At 45.7% G+C, this 18,277-nt stretch overlaps 1 protein-coding gene across 2 annotated transcripts in view; it reads left to right on the top strand.

The window, feature by feature from the left end:
• The window catches only part of MSI2 (musashi RNA binding protein 2), a gene marked incomplete at its 5' end in the record, with an annotated part of 437,589 nt that overhangs the window by 150,312 nt on the left and 269,000 nt on the right, over positions 1-18,277 (top strand).

Genomic DNA, 18,277 nt, shown 5'->3' with positions numbered 1-18,277 from the left:
CAGCAGGAGCTGAGATGGAACAGTTGGGCTTGTGGTCGGCACAGTGCCCCACGTGCCTGCAGGAGCAGACAGAGTGGCCTTTTAGTGTGGTTTTTGCTGGCATTTGCTGGCCACGTGGGGCCTGGGCTGGGAGCTGGTGGTGGCAGCGGCCAGGGGAGGTGGGGGGCTGTGACTCACAGGGCAAGAGCTCTCACAGACACTGCTAGAGGCCTGTGAGCTGGCACTAAGCTTTGTTCTGTGCCTTTCTGGGAAACGCACTGAGAGATGACGCTCCCTGGGGCCCTTTGCAGCTGAACCCTCCCCTGTCAAATGCCCAAGGAGACTCGGGAAAGATACCGGGCCTGTACCTGTCAGCATTCTCTGACTTGAATGACTGTGAGACAGCAGTAAAATTATCCCCTGGGCTCTGCTGCTGGGACAGGCTGGGACCGACACAGAGCCCCAAATCAGTCAGGAAACAGAAGGTGAGAAAGTGTGTGTGTGACCGAGTTGGCCAGACAGGCAGACAGGATGTGGAACTGGGGCTGATGTGCTTAAGGCAACATCTTCCCAGTTGTGAGGGGAGATAGTCCCTTCATAAGTGAGTTCTTCCTGAGGGTGACACATCCCTCAGAGGCCCCAGGGACCTGACCTTGAGGCCTTGGGGTGACATCCCTTCTCTGGCAGGTGAGTTGCTGAGCTGGTCCTCTGCTTCCCACACCCTTGAGTAGTTGTGGACATTGCCCTGGGAGCCCAGCGGGGACAGTCTCCCTCTGCACAGGTTTATGTCTTTCTTGCTCAAGGGCTGACATGGCGGAGAGCTGTTGTGGCATCGTGAGAAGACAGGGCACCTGTTCTAAGCTCCCTGAGCCATGACCTGCTGTGACAGCTGTCAGTCATGCTTGCCATGGGCCGTACAGAGGCATTGCCACCCACTGGCCGGCCCAACGGGTCTGTGCTCTCTACTCGTTTGCCCAGGGCATTGGGCAGCTTTGACCCTGTCCCTAGGTGTGTCTGGGATGACGGCCACGACCTGTATTTAGGGTCACAATGGAGATTTCCCTTTCTCTGGTATTAATCACTTTCTGCTTGGATGGGGACATCACCCAAGAAAGAGAAACGAGCCTCCTGTGGTCCAGGCTTGCATCCAGAATGGCACTGAGCTGTCCTTCCAGGTCAGTTTAGAAAGATACTCCCCCCTGGTCCTTTGTGGCATTGCAGCTGGGGACTGAATCACGCAGGCTGGCTGAAGAATGAATCTGAGTGTGCTGGTGACCACGTACATCACAGCGTTTCTCTCTTCAAGACTGATTTAAGGCACGAAGGGAGATTTGTCCAGCACCCTGCCCTACTCTGCCCAGGGAGACAGGTTGGAAATAATGACATGAGACATGTCCGGCTTGCATAATAGAAAGCTCTGGAGGGCGAACCCTCTTTGCTTTTGTTCCACCTTTAACACAAATCTGGGGGTAGTGTTTGCAAACATGTGGTGGGATTTCTTTTTCGAGCCATAACCTGCCTTGGAATCTCATGGGCCTATTTGTGGGTGTCAGGGAAGCTGACGCTGCCCAGATGGGCTGGGAGAGTATTCCAGACAGGCTTGTACTTGCCAAGCCGTAGCACATCTCTGCACGTCCCCAACCCTGATTCCTTCCCCTCTCTCTTCTTTTCTCCGTTCTTTCTCTCTGGTGTTTTTCATTAACAGTTGTCGTTGTGACCCTGTTTGCCAGCAGTGGGACACTCTGCAAGCTTTGGCCATGCCCATGGTGGCCATCATCACCGCCCTGAGAACAGTTGTCCTTTTGTCTGGGAAGCAGTCACAGACAATCTTCCCTGGCAGGGGACTCACTGGGTCTGAAGCTGCCCAGTTAATTTTGCAGTAATGTTTGTGGATTCCGACAGGATGTGTAAACTTATCAAGTGTGTTATTAAAGGACTGAGGAGGCTTTTAAATGTATCAAAACCGTAACACTCTGGATGCTCATGTTTTAAGTAGCTCGTTCCATACATATGCTCTGAGTATTATCGGGGTCTGTCTCCAGAATAGCTTATTTCTCATTTGGCTGGTGGCTTTTGTGACGTTTGCGTCCCCTTAGGCCGCACCAGCACCTCTCACGAGTCTGGTAGAATTCATTTGAATTCAGAAGGATCCAAGCAGGGGAGGAAGGAGTAAATCTAGCAGCTCTGAAAGGAGGTAACAGATAAATTGACAAACTGATCTACCTTGTGGTAGCTTATATTCTGGTTGAAGGAAACAACATACACACGTACACGTGTGTGTGCACACTCACACTTGTATACTCACATGCATATGCAGTGCACATGTTCTGATTGTGTAAAGCTGCTTGGGGCTCTCTTTAAACCAATGCAAATTAGGGAGGTATAATTTATATTATTTATAGTGAGTGTTTTACTAAGTGTCATATTCTGGGCAGGCCATTTACTTAAACCGTCTAACTCAATTTTTCTCTAAGGTTCTGGTTGTGGTATTCCTCGTGCGGCAGGAGGTTCAGTGGGTTCTTGGTAGGGTTGTGTCTTGGACTCTTACAGCCCTTTAGGAGGTAGAGCTGGATGCAGACCACCCCTCTAGGGTTGTGTGGAAACAGAACCTGAGCTCTGTGCCTTGTTCCAATGCTGCCCATTCCCTACAGTGAACTTGGAGTGGGGAGAATGGAAAGGAGAGGAGTAGACGGTGTCCCTTCAGTGCACCAGGGACAGCCGAGACCTGAACTTTCCCCTGCGTGGCAGATAACTGGTATCATCTGGTCCATTTGGCAGAGGTGCACAATAAGGGTCAGGGAAGTTAGGGCTCGGCGAGTGTCACCCAGGTAAGGCAGTGTAAGAGCAGAATTCACTTGCTCTTCTTTCAAGTCTAGACCATTCCATGCTTCCATAGCCTCCATGCAGGAGGGGACACTTTCTCTTAAAGTTTCTCTCACTGTCATTCTTTCCTCCTTTCTCTCTTCCCGTCCTGCCTGAGGTGGCAGCTGCTCCAATTGTTTGTTTCAGGTGGCAGCCAGGATGGGCAAGACTGTTATCAAGGGGCTGAGTGAGGGGCATTCCAACGTGTCATTACTGTAAGTGGGGTGGGTACAGGATGACATACCGAGAGCTTTACAGAACTCCCATCAGAGGCTGGTAAGCCCTTTTGCGCCTTTCTCCCATCTTCCTCCTGAAAGATGGACCACCCTCATTCCAAGTTAGAGCTGTCGTTACTTGTTTCTACTTACGGTGAGATCATGACGTGTGGCCATGGGCATAAGGACTCTGCTGACTCGAATGGTTGTCCTTATTCCCGGTCGCCATTCTGATGTGGTCCTTGGAGAAGGGTGAAGTGGAAGGTATTTCAGGCCGTCATGCTGGGCCTGACAGTGGGATTCCTCCCTGGCCCCACACCTTGACACTTTGACAGGTCGTTTGTTGCTAGCCTCAGTTTTTCTCCTGAGGGGAGGCGTAGGAGAACTGGTGAAGGACCAGGTAGTCAGTAGTTTTGGCTTTGCAGACCACATGGTCTCTGTTGCACCTGCTCAGTTCTGTTGTTGTAGGGTGAGAGCAGCCAGAGCCAACATGGAAATAGATGGACGTGGTTGCCTTTTAGTAAAACTTTATTTACAAAAGCAAGTGATGGGCAGATCTGTGGGCACTAGTTGCTGACCTCTGGGTTGAATTATTCCTAAGGTCAGTTTTAAGCTCAAAAAGTCAGTAATGTGGGGAGTATTTATTTAAGCATAACATTGGGTTATCAGAAAAATCATGATGCATTGTTGCATAGAAAAATATGTCGTGAGTTTTCCAATGACCTAATAGGTAGATATCTCTATAGCTGGTAGCCAAAATGCTACATTATCCGTAGTAACAAGCATGGCATATAATAAGCAAAATGGTCTCAACCATGTTTGAGTTTATTTCTGGACCTCATGATGCAGGGACAGCAAAGGGATTCTTTATTTGGAAAAAGCCACTATTTATAAACTAGAATCTTCATCCTATGAGTAAGACCCAGAAAAACAGTACAGTATTTTCATTTCCCTATTTCACACACTAGATTTAAATGAATGCAACTTGGGACTTGCAAAGTTCAGCTTTTACTATGAAAATACTTTTACTGTGTTGACGTTTCTCAATCAGAGTTCCATGTGCTCAGTGCTAGGCTGTGTAATGCGTTTTAGAATGTGCTTCTTAAGACCAAATAGATGGACGTGGTTGCCTTTTAGTAAAACTTTATTTACAAAAGCAAGTGATGGGCAGATCTGTGGGCACTAGTTGCTGACCTCTGGGTTGAATTATTCCTAAGGTCAGTTTTAAGCTCAAAAAGTCAGTAATGTGGGGAGTATTTATTTAAGCATAACATTGGGTTATCAGAAAAATCATGATGCATTGTTGCATAGAAAAATATGTCGTGAGTTTTCCAATGACCTAATAGGTAGATATCTCTATAGCTGGTAGCCAAAATGCTACATTATCCGTAGTAACAAGCATGGCATATAATAAGCAAAATGGTCTCAACCATGTTTGAGTTTATTTCTGGACCTCATGATGCAGGGACAGCAAAGGGATTCTTTATTTGGAAAAAGCCACTATTTATAAACTAGAATCTTCATCCTATGAGTAAGACCCAGAAAAACAGTACAGTATTTTCATTTCCCTATTTCACACACTAGATTTAAATGAATGCAACTTGGGACTTGCAAAGTTCAGCTTTTACTATGAAAATACTTTTACTGTGTTGACGTTTCTCAATCAGAGTTCCATGTGCTCAGTGCTAGGCTGTGTAATGCGTTTTAGAATGTGCTTCTTAAGACCGTCAAATGAGACAGGTGGCCTATGCATTACGTAGGTGATACAGCAGCATTGAGAGAGGCGCAGGAGTTGTCCAAGATCGCACACCGGGCTGGCCAGAGTCCAGATAGTCACTCCTTTTCACACAACCCACTCCTTGCCTCTTTTCACCATTCATAAAGCTCCATCTCTTTACCACGGAGCATCCTCCTGCTCAGAGAGAGCGGGTTTGGCTCATTTGTCAAAAACATTGAAATGCAGTAATTTATTTCACTGCCTTGGGTTTCTGAGTGGACGTTATCTGTGTTTGCGATTTCATACATACAGGAGTGATGTATATAGGCCATTCCAAAAAATGGCAGGTAAATAATGCTGCAGATATGCCCGCGCAGACCCGGACGATGAATCGACCTGCTGTGCACCATGCTCCCCTGCAGGGCCACCCAGAACAGCCCCGCTTGGTAATTAAACTGCACTGGATCAAAGAAACTCCGTGTACACGGGATTCCTCCTTTTCCCCTTTAGGCCCCTCCTTCAAGGGCTGGTTTCTTAAATTCTCACTTACAGGATTTGGGAGATCAAAAAGAGGCCTGTAAACTTAATGAATTCTCGGCTCCGTCCCGGATGGAGCGGTTCCGCACCTTTCAGCTGTGCCCTGCGATGATAGGGCAGCTCAGTGCAGCGCTCGCGAGGTAATTCTCACTTTATAGGACTCCTGTGAAAGCAAAGCAGCCCACATTTGGAGGCTCGCAATTATACTTCACATGGCGAACTGTGTAATTAGTTTGGAAGACTTATGCTTAGTCATTGGTTTATCCTAATCGGCTTTGGCTTTCCCCAACAACAAAGTGGGCTTATTTTGCTAAGCTGAAACGACTCTGCACCCTTTGTTCCTGCCTTTTATTGTCTCATTCCTTTCATTCTGTTTTACTGCCAAAGTTCTGTTTCATTAGGCCTACAAGTCATTTCCAATTCAGTGGGCTGCTACAATCCGGCCTTTATCACTCGGCTGCCCTGGTTCCCATGTCCCTTCTGGGCCAGTGCCCGAGTTTGTGGTTTGATGTGAGGGCTTTAACCCTTTCCTGTGCCAGCCCCTCAGTGGGGTGGGTGGGAAGCAAAGGCCTTCAAGGAACCGGTTCGGAACGTGACAGCTCTTTAGGCCTGGTCAAAGGGGAGCTATGTGGACATGAGGAGAAAGGCTCCTTGGAGCCCTTTGTGTTGGATTCGGGAAGTGTGTGGGCCTGTAAAAGTTAACTTGAGCTCCAAAGAGGGGTGCTTCAAAGCGTTTTTGGGAAAAAAAAAAAGAAACAAGGATGCATCGGCTTTTCAATATAATGAGATCTCATTTATTTGGCTTGTGTGGGAGAATCTCAGAAAGCGCATCTAAGGAAGCGTTTGACGCCTGTTATTCTCGAGCTCCAGGTTTTGGGTGCAAGTGCGAGGTGTGGCCTCAGCTGCTGCTCAGACACTCCTTTTGATACTGCATCTGTGAGGAGAGTAATGCCCAGAATAAAAATATTAGAAAGCTTTTGAAATTCGAAAGGCAAGAGGTTGGTGAGAAAATACATAAGCAAGTTACCATCCTCCTGCAAGTGGGCTGTGATCCTGACGTAGCGGCTCATCCCTTCCGAATGTGTGCTGTGGGTAATCAGAGCTTGCGGGGTATGTGGGCCTCTCAGATGAGGCTGGAAGACAAAAGTCCTGTGTGTCCTTTGTGGGCTTCAAAGTTCCCATGAGATGTTCCTCTTCTGAAGTGGTTTGTGCAGGTGGATTGGCTGGAGAGTGGTCGGTTTGCCTGGGCCTGGCCTGTCTGGCCTCTGTCTGGATGTCCTGCAGACCTTCCTGAATTACAGCTGAAGGGTGGGCCGGGAAGGACCACTTGCTCTCTCCCTTTGCTGGTTGTGCTGGGAGCTCCTTCTATCTTTAAGTTTTCTTCCTATGATAGCCCACAACAAGGCCAGCACTGTCTCCATCTTTCATTAATTTGGTGTCTGGTTTGTGTCCCTGTGGCCCTTCAGAAGTGTCTTGGGGGAGGGGGCTTTATTTGCCCCCTGACCCCTTGCCAAGCTGCTCTGTGGGAAAAGTCGCAGTTAGCAGACTGGAGAATCCTGCCGGAGCTGCCCGCCTCACCTTCCAGGCCAGGTGGCAGCCAGCACACAAGCAGTACCCGCGACTAATAAGATCCTTGGGCTTTGCAGGTAAACCCGCCTGCGGAACAACTTGCATTTCCTGTGTCTTCCTCTGTAGACCGATTTCAGCCGCAGCCAGTGGAAGTCGTTCGGTTAGAAATAGACTGAGCACCCTAACCTCACTTCTCCTAAATCTTCGTATTTTTGCTTAAAGAAAAAGCTCCTGAAATAGATAGTGGATTTCTAGGAAAACTTCCCATTTCTCTTTTAGTGTATAAAATATAGCCAGCTGTTGTTAGGCAAAGGCATCAGACATTATTATTGCTCTGTTAACAGTGTTTTAAAATATACAAATAGAAAAATAGGATGCCTTCTGGGTAGCAAGCTGGGAAAGTTTTAAGATTATGCTAATCAAATGCCAAATTCATTTGCATAGTAGGTCGAGGAACAGTCCCAAACTTTCAGGCTTTGCTGTTTAACTGCGTTTCCCAGTATGGTTTAGCTTTCTTTCCATTTTCTGCTGGTGCAGGTAGAGAAAGGCCAGGGAAAGGGATCCCTTGGGCACAAAGGAGTTAATGAACCCAGGGCCGAGGAGGGGGTATGGAGTACTTCAGCCAGCTCACCTTCCCAGAGTCCTCCTTGGTCCTCTGCAGACGTCACTTACAATGGAGTTGTTAGCATGAGAAAGAAAGCCTTTCTCTCTCGATGTAGCAAAGTGGGAACTGAAAGTGAACCAGAAATCATGGTTCAGGCTTGTGCCAGTGTGTGCAAGGGGTGGTTCTTACGGAAGAGAAAGCTCAGTTCATTTAGACTTGGCAGAGAAATCCGACTCCGTTGTTTGGTGGAGCGAACATTGATATGGAGATCCCGCCCGCCCCTCAGCCCGTCAATAGGACACACCATTACACGGGTCCTGTATGCCTTTCTTGTTTCTTCCTTTTCCTTTTTTCCCCCCCTTTTTCCGTGCTCTTAGAAATAATCTCCCCGTAGAATGGCCGGATTTGTCAAGTTACTGCTCTCTAAATTTTTATAGCTCTGGATATCCAGACTTGGTATTTGTGAATTAGCTCAAAGTGGGCTGCCAATCTGTACTCTATTTACATTCGAAGCCATCTTAGTGCAGGCCCCAGAAAAAATGTTAATATGCAGGAAGAGGTAGAAGGGTTGAGTTTCTGGCTGTTGCTAACCTCACCACTGCCTTTAAAACCAATCATGAGGCACACGGCTGATATTTAATAGCTTTTAGCTGATTATTTTTCTTCTCCTCCTCTTTCTTTTCTATCCAAGTTGACCTGGGTGTACTTGAGCGGAAATGAAGTCATCCAAATGCTGAATTAGAATAATCACAGGCCTCTAAGAATGAAATGGAAGCAGAGATTAAATGGTGGAGAGAAAGCTGGCATTAATAAGCACCAGGAAAACTTTGCATAAGATAAATAGGAGATCGGATAGATGGAATGTGTGTGTGCTGCTTCCATTTTCCTCTACTTTGACTCGTCTTTCTAGAGCCAAGTTTCTGGCCAAGTGAGATTTGATTTTTCTGAAGTCTGCATACCTCCTGCAGCCTAGGCAATGGTCCTTTCTTCTTTGTGGGACATTTGTGTGACCATGATGTTTCCAGGCTGGAAGAATCTGGGTGGCTGGGGCTGTGACTGTGAAGGATTGATGATTACTTGTTGCAAGTGGTGGGAGGAGGAGTCCGATGGAACGGAGAAAGTGGGAAACCGCACATAGCAGGCAAAAGATATGGCTGCCGATGCTGGTTGTAGGGAGAAGTGCGTGAGATGAAGGCAGGGTCCCCAATAGTCCTGGTTTAGCTAGGACTGAGGGGACTTCCAGGGACTTGCAAGCCGAAAGGAACTGCTCACTCTAATAAAGGAAAGGTGGGAGAAGTTAAGCCATTTGTCCTGACACTGTAAAGGGTAAATACCTTACTTGTCCCTCTCCAGACAGATTCAAATATTCCTTCCTGAGCGTTCCAGAACATTTACTTCATACCTATTTACATCCTGCCTTTCTGACTTAACCCAACAACTGGGATGGGAGCCAGCATGGGACCTGCATGAGTGCAGGCTAGTACGTGTTAAATGAGCAAGTGTCTTGCAGGAGGCAAGACAGATGGTCCCACTGGCCCCAGGGCAAGTGGTGGCCCGTCAGTGACTTGGAGTGTAGCACTCCTTCGGGTTCCTATGTAGGGATTATTTTCATCTTTTGAAAATAACAAAATTCTGCCCCATGGTAGTGAAAAGTGAACTTCTTATAGTTAAAGAGCAAAATAAGGATTTCATTAGATTAAAAAAACCCAGCAGAGTGGTTTGTTTACAGGAAGTCATTTTTAGGTGGTCTGCTGTAGAAAATGTAATTTGTGCAAGTGGATTAGTTGTAAATTAGAGATTTGGGGTTGCTGAGGTCGCTAGCAGTCGTCTATAATTGGCGGCAGAGGTAAATATTTTCAGACTTGCTTATAGAATGTTAGTATTTGAAAAAACAATTTAAGGTGCTTTTCACTTAAGGAAAAATAAATGAGAGCATGGAATGATCAGGCAAGCTTCCTGATCTTGCTCCAAGCTTTTTTTTTTTTTTTTTTTTAATGTAATTATTTCTCAGGAGAAAGAGAGCAGTGGGCAGGGAGACAGACAGGCAGAGAGACAGATACCCCCACCTGGTTCTTTATACCACAGGCCACCTCTCCTTTAGCCAGGCAAGATCGCCAGCATGGATGCACCCACAGGCTTGCACAGGGAGACCTCGGAATGCCAAACCGGGACTTTCCCAGGCGGCTTCAGCATCACAGAGCATTGTGTCACCACTGTGCCACCATGGCTGGCCATTTTCTAAACTTTTTAGGGAATGGCAGAAGGGCAGGGGAAGGCACAGGGAGATTAAATGCTGCAATGGTCTGCAAGGGAACTTCTGGGTAGTTTTATGTGGAAACGAGTATGTTTGATTTTGCTCTTTTTTGTTGTTGTCGTTAAGAATTGTTCATATCATGCAGTTTGCTGTAGCGCACATGTGCTCACCAGAGAGAGACAGACAGAGAAAGAGAGAGAGAAAGTGAGAAAGCAAGCTGCCAGGTCCAGAACTTGAATCATGATTGGCCATGTGGCCAATTATTTGAATTTCGTAATTATTGGAAAACTGTGAGACTTAGAAACTTCTCAGGCTAGCTGCTGGCTGTGTCAGTCTCTGTTTGCGATCATTCTGGGATGTCCCTTAAGTTAAATTTGACCCATTAGAAGACTTGAGAAGTGCTACTGTTTACTGTTTAGCATGGAGCTTAAAAAAACAAACGCTTTACACATTTTCTGTAAAGGGCTAGATAATAGCTATTTTTTTGTTTTGTGGCCTAGATAATCTCTTCTGACCACTCAAGTCTGCCATTGTATTACAACAACCTTTGACAATATGAAATGAAGAGTGTATTTCAATAAAACTTTATTTACAAAAACAAGGAAGCTGCCAGATTTAACTCTGGTTTAGCACATCGCCTGGAAATAAGGACATGGGTTGTTAGCACACCCAAGTCATCTACTTCTTAGCTCTGTAACCTTGGCAGGTCATTCAACTTCTTTCTGCCTCAGTTTCCTTATTTGCAAAATGGAGATATTGATGGAATTTAATATAGGATTGTCATGAGGATTAAATGATCTAACACACAGAGTTAGTGTCCTGCCAGAAACAGAGTATGTGCTTAATAACCCCTAGAAACATTAGCTGCTGTTATTCTTTTCAACTTCTGAGACCCATGTCCTCTGAGATTCTGGAGTTGCCCCTCTAGTCAGTCCTATTCAGCAACAGGCCTGCCAACACAACAGTGTCTACACACACACACACACACACACATGCATACAGAAGTCTCTCTTCCATCTTTCCCATCAGTCCTCTGGGTAAGCCTTACCCCTCAAATCTTCCATTTACTTGGGGACTAAGATGCAGAGTGAAAGTTCTTCCTGACTCTTCTCAGCATAAAGATGAAGATTTAGCTGTGCATCATTTATTTTTTATTTTTAAGTTTTCACCATAGGGTGCTTGTGCTTGCCAGAGAGTGACAGAGGGAGAGAAAGAGGAAGAGAGAGAGAGAGAGAGAGAGAGAGAAATCACTCCATGGGAGTGTGACCGCTCTGCAATCCCTTCAGTTCCATTTTCCTCTCAGGATTTTGAGAATGCACACACACACGCCAGGTGTGATTTTCAAGCTGCTGGGTCCAGGACTCAAACCATGGTTGGCCATGTGGGAATCCAGTGCCTAAACCACCACACCACTTGCTGACCCTGCTATATGTATCATTTTTTGATGTGGGGTACCTGGAATTCAATCTAGATACCCAGATGCTTCCAGTTTGTGGCGTTGACTTTCAGGTGCTCTGGCTTTGATGAACACATTGAACTGATGTAGGCCAAAGGAGAGTTCTTCTCTTTGGACCCTGCCAATGAAGTTGTTTTTGTTTTTTATTATTTAATTTATTATTATTGTTACTTTTAAATTTGCTGTAGGGCATGTGTGTGTGTGTGTGTGTGTGTGAGAGAGAGAGAGAGAGAGAGAGAAGCACGCTTCTAGGTCCGGGACTCAAACTGTAGTCAGCCATGTGGGAGTCCAATGCCTTAACTGCCACACCACCGCCTGGCCCCACTGATGACATTTTAAACAACTAATTTTTTTTTTTTTAAGGGAATACTGTCTGGAAATTGTCCCACTATCATTTGGCTTATATTTATTAAAGTATATTTTTATATATTGATCTACTAATCTGCTTGTTGCATTTATTTTACCTCCTGGGAGAGCTTTTCACATCCTCATTTAAGTTTTCCTTTCTTTTCCTTTACATATGATTCTAATAAGCTTGGCTTTCTGGCTCCTTTTGAATTTATAGCAAATATTAAGGATTGGAAAGATGTTAATAAACTCAATTTAAAGCGGGGGTGGGGGGGGACATATAAAAACAAGGAGCCTTCAATCTTAAAAAACTCCACATCGGAGGACTGTTTAGTGCAGGCAAACAGCCATCCTTCCTCATTAGGCCTAGAAAGCATTGTATCTGCAGCTTCACACATCATTCATTTGTTCATCGATTCATTTAGCAGATTCTGATTATGCTCTGAATTCCAGGCACTGAGCTAGGAGCAGCGCTTACTTTTAGCTCATGTATTAGCATGGGGTGGGGTGGGGGAGGACTAGCTTAAAGCAAGCAAGTAAATAATAAAAATAATAACAAATTGCAAACCAGGAGCTGAAAGAATCCATATGGGAATACAAAAAAAAGGTCAAATATGTGTAGCCTCTTTGCCTCTGCTAGATTACATTCCATGAAGGTGGGGCTGGGTTTGTTTACTTGCCATGTAGCACCAGGACTGGCCCGACGCCTGGGCCATAGTTGGTGCTCAGTAAATATAGTGGAATGAATGGATGCTCTGTGTTTAGGGGGCAGGGCTATGCCAGTCATTGGAGGAGGACTTTCAAATGGTAAAATTAGGATTTTTCTTTTTTAAATCCGGTTTTAAGGTCATTCAGTTATCCGGAGCATTTTTTCCCACTTTGTTTTTTCATGAGAGAGAGGGGGACTGAGAGCCAGCAGGGGCCCCATGCCACGATCCAGCCCCAGCCTCAGACAGCCTGTATCATGGGCATGTGTGTGCACGCCTGGTGTGTATAGGGAGGCATCAGGGTGTGATTCTGGGACCCTCCCTCCCATCTAGGTCCAGTTGCATAACTACTGCACCACTGTCTGGCCCTTATCTTGAGATTCCTTTATGTGGAAACCATTATTCCTCTGCAACCCAGAATAAATGATGGGCTGTGTCCCCATATAGCCAAAGCCTAATAGAACTAAGAGACTATCTGGAGTGAGCTGATCAGCAGGGCCCTTTCCAGAGCAGGTAGATTCTCAGGCAGGCTTTGGCATCGAGGGTAGACACAGCTGCCCCCAGAGAAGGCTCCGATGAGAGGAGATAAACATTGGGTACAGTATGTGCTTCTCGTGTTTAATCTTCTTCCCTGCTTTTCTTCCTGTCTTTGGTCTAAGAAAAGCAGTGTACCAGCTGACTGGGAGGTATCAGGTAGGGTCTGTGATTTCCAGAAACCTGTGAGAGCATTAACTGGTCTAGGTTCATAGGGGAATTAGTTCTTCATGGGTGGAGGGAATAGGTGGGCGTTGGGCAGTTTCTCCTCCAGACTTGCTGTTTTATGATCAGCCAGGCTGCAGAATGAAACGGGTCCAACAACATTAAGCCAAAGCACAAACATTTCTGATGTTGTGAAATCTGGCTGTGGATGGGGTGAATGCGTTTGTGGGTGTACTTTTCTCTTTTGAAAGAACAGAGGGGTGCCATTGGCATTCATTACCAGGCCCTTGGGAATTACTTGGATTATGTGAGATGAAGCTGAATGATTCTGGATTTTGGAATCAGGTGGACCTGAGTTTAAACCCAGATGTCCCCATTTGCTGTTCACTTTATGACCTTGAACTGTTGATCTAACTGTCCTAGCTTCATTTCTTGTCTAAGTTGGGGCTACAATTTCATTTTCAGAGACTTGGTAAGGATCAAAGAGGCAAGTTTGCACAGTGTCTGGCACACGGGTGCTTAGTGTTAATTTCTCCTCCCCATTTCCCCTTTCTGTTTCTCTCTCTCTCTCTCTCTCACACACACACATACATATACTATGTTTCTAAACACACAGATTTCTGACTTCCAGCTGATTCACCCCATCTGTAAAACTCCCTACCTTAATCTGCACAAAGCACTTCCCGTGTGCAAAGTGGATGGCTTTTGAGTTTTTCGGGGCCTAGTTTTTAGGTGGCTCCCAGGCTCTGCACCCTTCCCTCTGCAGCCTCAGCTCTGACAAATCCTGAGCTATAGAAGTCCCACATCTAAGATCCTGCTAGATTTAACCCAGCTGGAGCTACTGTGGGGGGAGCCCGACTGGAGGATTTGGCTTTTTTTCCTCTTATGCTAATGAAGTGAATATGGCAAGGAGTCACAATATTTTCTTTCCAGGCAAAGAAATGTTGTAGTAGGAGAAACAGCATGCAGGGGAAGCAAATGTGATCTTACTGGATTCTCTCAAGGGAGGAATAGGACAAATTGTCAGCTTCTGTTGAGAAGATAATGCTCTCACTATGATAAATGCCAAGTTCCTATTGCAAACCACCATCTTCATGGTGCATCCCCAAGTGCTCGGTGTATGCCTGGCAGCAGAGGCCGTCGGCACAGGAAAGCAGATATTGGTGGGGGGTTGGTTTGTTTGCAATGGAAAGTCAGTTGAAAGCAAATGAGACAGTGTATTAAAAATGTTCTTTTAAGGCAGCTTTATAAAGCTAACTGAAGCTCTCCAGCGCGGCTTGCTCTTCAAACACACCTATGGGGAGGCTTCCACCCTTAATAAATATTTCTTGCATATGAGTTGAGTTAAAGGAGGCACATGGGACTGGGAAGCCGCCTAAAATAATTTCCCCTCCCATAGGAAGTAGCCGCTGTAATTTATGTGCAAGATGTTTCCAAAGGCCTGTTCTGCTAGAAATTGCTGCCTTCTCATGGACTGGGATTTTCTCTAGCGCTGTCTATAACTTTCCTCGACGGGTGTGTCTGGATGTGCTTTTATTGAATACCACTCCCTCGAAGAGCTTCTCAGTTTTTAGTTGCCTTTTTGGGGGGTGCTTTGTGCTGATTCCTTCAGCCACTGCAACGTGGATGGTCTGCCTCGTAAGCCTTGCTCAGCAAGACCTTCATGTTTTTGGGGAGCTTCTGAGGGCTGGATAATGGATTCTGCTGTATGGATGCTGGGAACCATGGGAATAGCTGGAGGGGGAGGAAAGAAATCTCTTAACTGTAGTCGAAAGGCCCTGAAGTGACTGTACTGTCCAAACTTCCGTGTATTCAGTGACCCAGGCCTAAGTGGTCACATGCTGGGCTCACACACAGAGATGATGAGTAAGCCAGGGCCCTTGCCCACGAGGGGTGTGCAGTCAAGGAGTCCAAATGCCAGGAGATAGGATTGCAGTGCGGTCTAAGTGCAGCAAGGAGGGGCAGAGTCTGCCAGTTGTCACTGATGGGTGGGGGTGGCAGCTGCCCCTTTGAACTCCTTCCCTGTACCTCTCATCCTGCACATCTGCCATCTTGCCCACCCCATGGTAGCCTTTGAAGGCACGTCAGATCTTCGTTTGCCTCGGCACCAGCCTGGGTGTTGACCCTGTAAAAGGTGTTGGCAGGCATTTACTCTGGGCCACATAGAAGGCCAGTGCTGGCATGGAGGGTCGGAGGAAGACCCCAGTGTGGCTGGCCCCACACACCCCTGGATATGGCAGCTGTGCCTGTACCCACTGTGGAGAGAGCAAATGGAGCTTGTCCACATCAGTGGGTTTCAAATAGTGAGTTTAACCTTGATATCAGCTGAAGATGGTTCAAATCATGATGGCTGCGTTCGCCTTGCCCAGGTACATTAACCATCTAGGACGTCCCCTAGGATCTAAAAACTCTGCCCGCCTGCCATGTTTCCTTTCCTCTCTGAGAGCTTACTTTTCATTCCCATCAGAAGCTTCCAGCCAGGTGGACTTATTTATTTGACTCACGAATAAAGCAACAGACACTATCTTCTCAATGCCAAAGAGCATCAGGGAACTAACATTAGGGACTTCAGAAAGTTCACAGAAAACTAGATTTAAAGCATGAGTTTAGTGGGTACAAAAAAGTTGTGCAATCTATGTAGGTTTTTTTCATGGTATGCATTTCCATGAACTTTTTGAAGATCCTATATATAGCCGTACTCACTCAGTTATAACTTAGCCTCATTATTGCCTCCCAGATGCATTTCATGTGGGCTCTGTCAGTAAAGAGAATTGGCAGTTCAAAGAAATTGACAAGGATGACTCCTCCCATGTGCCTAGAGGAGACAGTTGAAGTCAGTGGTTTTCTGCTAAACCCCTAATTTAACCATGGGATAAAAATTTGTATAAAGTGTCCCAAATCAAAGTATTAATTTTAGATTTCTTTTTAAAAAATAAGTCAATGAAGAGAAATACTTTTGTTTGTTTGTTTGTTTAAATGTACTGGGTCCTCCCAGTATCTAGGGATTGTAGAGTTTTTATTATTGTTTTTCTTTTCATTACTGGAACCATGTTTATATAGACCAGGGATTGACAGACTCTCTATAAAGGATCAGATAAGAAATTTTAAAAAAAGAATTATTTATTTAATTCCATTTGTTATTATTTTTACATTTGACCAGATAGAGACAGAGAGAGAGAGAGAGAGAGAAAGGGAAAGTGAGAAAGCAAGCCAACAGGTCCGGGACTCAAACTGCAGTTGACCATGTGGGAATCCAGTGCTTCTAACCACCATGCCACCTGCTGTATCCCCTACCCCCCATAGCAAATATTTTATTCTGCAGGCCATCCGGTCTCCGTCCCAACTACACAGTTATGCTGTTGCAGCACAAAGTCAGCCATAGATAGTATGTAAATGAATTCAGGTGGCCACGTTCCAGCTAAACTTCTGTGTACAAAACCAGGTGGCAGGTGGATTTGGCCTGTGGATCATAAGTCGCTGTTCACTGTTATAGACATTCCCAGTGTCCTCAACTTGACTCTCAGTGAAAGCAACGATTTCTTTATTACTGGGGATATATACTAAGGGTCAGTCCTAAGCTTATTATGGGGGCACAGGTATACTCACTTGGACTAGTAGCCTTTTCAGCATGAACATGCATCAGGCTGTCTGACCACTCCCCCAATCCATTTGGAAGAATCTCTTAGAGAAAGTAGCCTCACAGATACGGACCAGAAAGGTAGAGCAGATACAGGCCCTTTCCAGGCACACAGGGAAGGCTGCAGAAGACAGGGAAGGAGCCATGATCCTGAGATCTGGCTTCTTCTTGGGCCGTGGTGTGCTGCTATGTAGGGACCAGTGCCCTGTGTGGCTGTGACAGCCTCAGGCCAGAGGGTTGTCCCCACAAACATGTGTGCAAAGGCGTGCTCTTCATGCACCACTTGTCCAGCCACATTCCAGAACGTGGAAGGCTCAAATGGAGACTTTTGTGTAGCTCTGTGCAACGGATCCTTGACTTTGCTAACTCACACCCGTGAGCTGAGAATTTGGTTATAATCATTTTTCTAAAAGAAGAAAAACCGGATCCACATGGATTAATTTGCACTCCTTAGGTCTGTAAAAACTTGGAGACATTGACGTGTTGATGAAAATGTGGAAATTAACACTTGGAAATTTTTATATAAAACCTTTATTGAAAATTCAGCTAAATGTTCACACACTGAAAAGAGCTGTGTATTTATACCTGAAAAACTCAATTTGATGCAAGCTGCTTATTTTTCCATTGTGGTCACGTGGGCTGAAGTTCTTAGTATGAAATGTAATTTACACAAATTAGTCCAAGGCAGGTAGAGTGTGAAATTAAATTGATGCCTTGATTTCTGTATTCTCTCATAAGTGTTTCTCTGAAAATTTGTCATTTCTGTCCTAGGAACTTTGAAGTGTGGGTTTAAAAAAAAAACAGCAAAGAAGTTCTTATTGGTTGAAGACATGAAACAACCTTAATTACAGGCTAAAGAGGCATGTTTCATTTTGTTTTGTGGCTAAATATTAGAGTAAGCCTAAATTAGGCTACCAGTAGAGAGAGAAAACTTAGAATTAACGTGTCTATACATCTTTCCACTATTTGGACCAAGCCATTTCATTTCTTTGGCTGTAACTAGAATAGTTTAGGATTCCTAGCTGTATAGACCTGGAGACCCTTTTACAGATGAGGAAACAGCTCAGAAGTGGTTACTTCTGGTAGGATACCCCAGGTTCTGTCAGACTGTCCCCACTATGGAGTTGTAGCAGCTATCACTCTACGAGAGAAGTTGTCAGTGTCTGGTGTTCTTGTGTCAGCACCCACAGTGAGACTGAGTCAAGTATGGGGTATTCTGGTTTAACTTTGGTAATCCAAGAGGATGAGGAATTTACCACATACTCAGAAACAATCCCTGTGGTCTACTGAGGCTCTGCATTAGCACATCTGAGCAAAGGCAAAGATCGACTCGACCTCATCAGTGGACATCAGCCCTTCAGGACTGGATCCATCTGCGTGGTGCTTGGGTGGTTCCATGGACCACGCCTTGGCTAAAAAGGAGTGCGACTCCATCTCCAGGGTCCAGAACACCTGGGGTTGCATCTAACCAGTGTCTTCCTGCTTGGCCACCCTCAGCAAGGTAGACCTAGGTCAGAGTGGGAGTGAATCATTTCTGTCAAATAACAAGCGGCTGATGTTCGGGGAGCTTTGAAAAATGAATTATGGGCTCTCATGATTTTTATTTGTCCATAGTGGCATGGGTGGTATTTATCTCTCTTGTCTTCATCCCCCCCCCCCCTTTTTTTTCGCGGCCTTGCGTCTCCTCTGCTCC

This window comes from Tupaia chinensis, unplaced genomic scaffold, assembly GCF_000334495.1.
Source record: "Tupaia chinensis unplaced genomic scaffold, TupChi_1.0 Scaffold000416_1, whole genome shotgun sequence".
In the NCBI taxonomy this organism is placed as follows: domain Eukaryota; kingdom Metazoa; phylum Chordata; class Mammalia; order Scandentia; family Tupaiidae; genus Tupaia; species Tupaia belangeri.
The sequence above is the reverse complement of the archived record's forward strand: the minus strand, read 5'-3'. Positions and strand labels throughout refer to the sequence as shown.